Genomic DNA, 3,676 nt, shown 5'->3' on the forward strand with positions numbered 1-3,676 from the left:
CTTCTACAAGTAATAGCGGCATACGTTATCACATAGAATGAGTTTGAAAAATCATTCTAATTATTTCCTTGTTCCCATTTCAAAAATGGCTGGACGGGAACGAGCTCGATGTACGCTAAATGAGAGTGATACTGAAAGTCGAGCAATGAGACAACGTAGAAGAGTGCATCGTCGAATGACCTATTTCAGTAACAATTCAGATTCAGATTCTGAAGTCATCAGGAATGATGTTCCGAGTTCGATACAAAACATCTTTAGGGATGATAAAGCTCGGTGTAGGGAAGGGAGAAGAAAATATGAGAAATTTAAAAGGTTCAAGATGGACGCATCTGCTACTATACCAAGTCATCTTCACCATTTTAGGTTGAAGCTAGCAGAACCGTTCTCTTATTATATATTAGACAATACATAGAGTGTTTTGGCTATATTGATGGATTCTCTCTCAAGTCATTGGGATGATGTATTGGCTAGTATTTATCATGATTTTGGTCCAAATGAGAACCTTTGAGTATACACTCAGGTGCTTGAAGCTGAGTGGGAGAAATAGGACATAGAAGCTAAAATTAAGAAATCTTGGCTTCTAAAGACATTTTTTAGGCCTCGATTTTATCAACCTTCTCCTGTAGACAAGCGTAATGAGGAGACTGACATCTAAATATAAATATATATATATATATATATATATATATATATATATGACTTGTAATTGTGTAAGTTCTAGTATGAATATTTATTTGTTTGTCTCTTCTATTATATTTTTTGTTGTTCATTGGTATATATAACAGAGTGTTGTAAGAGAATAAGACTTAAAGAATCTGTGTGATTCTAGTCACGGATATTAATATAATACATACTAAGAAATATTTTCCACTTTTGATTAAATGTTTGGATTGTAGATGATGATTGGAAACTATTTGACCTTTTGATTCTACACTAAATGTGAAGTTATTATGAGAACTTATTTTCTTGTGTGTGTATATCACATGCATTATTGATGGGTGATACTTGCATGATTGTCTCTTATAAGTATAACAAACTATAGCTTCGAAAAGTATAATTGTCGATCTGAATAATGATAATAAATTAAACAACAATTATTATTCTACATTGAGTCGTAAGATATGGTATGTATTGGAAGAGCAAGATGCTCTAGAGAATATAAATCATATGATGTGTTACTACGAGGAGGATAATACTACCAACATTGAGATCTTCTCAATGCTTATAATGCATAGATAAAGAAAGATCCCACTGCCCAGAAATAATTATAAGTTACAATGGCGATGATCTCATCCATGAATGTGAATAATATCTTATTGCTCATGCCACATGGGCACACTTACGAGAGACATATGGCAATACAACTATGACTCTCCTCAGATAGTTGATAATCAAGTTTGACACGTACACGAAATTAAATGATCATAGTGTCAAGCAACATCGTAAGGTGATGTTTGAAATAATTGGCCCACTTAAAGGTGTTGGTAATGTTCTCTCCGATGAGCAGCAAGTAGTGATCTAGTCTCTTTCCAACTGTTGGAAACATTTGAAGGTTAATATAACCCATTATGATAACATTATAAGCTTTTCGATGTTGCCATCATGTGGAGCTTGAAGATGAGTAGCTTGGTGCTGCAAAAGCTATACCTACTGCCTATGTGGAAGAATTAAGTGATAAAAAGCTTTCAGACCTCAAACATAAGAAGATTTAATAAAGGGCAGAAATAACAAAGATTTAATAAGAAGATATGGATCCTTCAAGAAAAAGTAACTTGTCAAATTCCAAGACGGAAAATGGCATAACAAGAAGAAAGATAAAAGTGTTGCAACTTTTAGCACTTGTTCTTCTTGTATAAAATTTCTTTTCTGCAGTAATATTGTCCAGAGTACACTAGAGTATGTTATCTATGGTTCTAGAGATATATGATTGTTTATTTATGTTAAATAATAATCATTCCATGTATGACTATTATTTGGGCTAATTCATCATGGCATATTATATTGAGCCACATATGGCAAGATCGAATGAATAGATTGACTAATGAGGGATATTTGGGTTTCTTCTCTAGAATAGACATGCCAACTTGTGAAAATTATCTTGCGTAAAGATTACACGTAAACCATTTGAAAAAGCTAATTTTCTATTGCAATTAATCCATTCTGATATCCGTGGTCCAAGGAATGTGAGGGCTAGGTGTGGTCCTTTATGTTTCATTACGTTTATTGATGATTTAACGCGCTTGGTTATGTCTATTTGATTTTTCATAAATCTGAAGCACTAAAATACTTTAAGAAATATTTGAATGAAGTTGAAAATCAATTAGACAAAAGGATTAAGACCTTAAGAACCGATAGAGGGCATGAATATCTATCAAAATAATATGAAGAATTGTGGAATAAAAAGGGCATCACTAGACAGTTATCTATTCCTTACACACCTCAACAAAATGGTTTAGCAAAAAGGATGAATAGAACACTATTGGACATGATAAGGTCCATGATGGCACAAACAAATTTACCTATCTCTTTTTGGGGAGATGCGTTATTGAGTGCAGCCTACATATTGAACAAAGTACCTTCTAAATCAGTTTCTTCCGGTCCTTATGAGCTATGGGCTGGTTACAACCAAACTTAAATAATTTATGACCTTGGGGTTGTGCTGCATATGTAAAAGATTCTTTTAGAAAGTTTGGTAAATTAGATCCAAAAAGCAAGAAATATACCTTTATAAGATATTCAAAACACTCCAAAGGGTATGTGTTCATTGGTGAATTAAAGGATGGAAGTGTTACTGAGATTGAATCACGAGATGTCATATTTCTGAAAAATAATTTTTCAAAGAATGGCGAGGTAAAGAATGGAGAGCCTTTTGATGAAATATTGAGCTCAAATAGTCAGCAAGTATCTTCTGACACAGTTGATAATCAAATCAATCAAGATCTTGTTCTTGATCCAAGTGGGAGTGGGAGTTCTCAATCCCAAAATCCTTATGACGAATTTGAATTTTAACTACGAAAGAATACCAAGAAAAATAAATACAAACATACTTATAAGATTAAAGATTACGTTTTTTTGGTATCTCCCACAGAAATGGATGAGCTAAAATCCATGACCGAGGCTTTATCGAGCCCTGGAAAATTTGAGTGGATGGAAGCAATGAAAGAAGAATTAGAGTCCATAAAAACCAACAAAGTCTGGATCTAGTTTACCTTCCGCCTGGGCGTAGAGTCATTGGGAACAAATGTGTTCTCAAAATTAAATGCAAAACGGATGGGTCAATAAAAAGATACAAGATACGATTGTGGCAAAAAGCTTTACACAAGAAGCTAGAATAGATTATAAGGAAATATTTTCACCAGTTGTGAAGTTTACCTCAATTCACTTACTTTTGGCTATTGTTGCACGTTTAGATCTGGAATTATACCAAATGGACGTGAAGACATATTTTCTCAATGGAGAACAAAACGAGAAAATCTACATGGAATAATTTGTAGGCTTTCATCGTTAAATGCCAAGAAAAGAAGGTTTGTAAATTGAAAAGATCTATTTATGGTCTGGAAAAATCTTCAAGGCAATGGTATTTGAGATTTCACTAGAAAGTGATCTCGTATGATTTCACCATGACCAATAAAGACCATTGCATTTATGTGAAGAAGTCCAATGTGATATTTGTAAT

The 3,676-nt window shown here is 33.4% G+C and overlaps 1 long non-coding RNA gene across 1 annotated transcript; it reads right to left on the bottom strand.

Annotated features, from left to right (window-relative positions):
• Positions 1-1,037: 1,037 nt before the first annotated feature.
• On the bottom strand, positions 1,038-3,676 carry LOC104085832 (uncharacterized). The gene is made up of 3 exons (XR_683960.3): positions 3,373-3,676; positions 2,520-2,659; positions 1,038-1,654 (listed from the first exon to the last, which is right to left on the bottom strand). It is a non-coding gene; the product is annotated as an uncharacterized lncRNA (long non-coding RNA).

Source organism: Nicotiana tomentosiformis, chromosome 2, assembly GCF_000390325.3.
Source record: "Nicotiana tomentosiformis chromosome 2, ASM39032v3, whole genome shotgun sequence".
Classification (NCBI taxonomy): domain Eukaryota; kingdom Viridiplantae; phylum Streptophyta; class Magnoliopsida; order Solanales; family Solanaceae; genus Nicotiana; species Nicotiana tomentosiformis.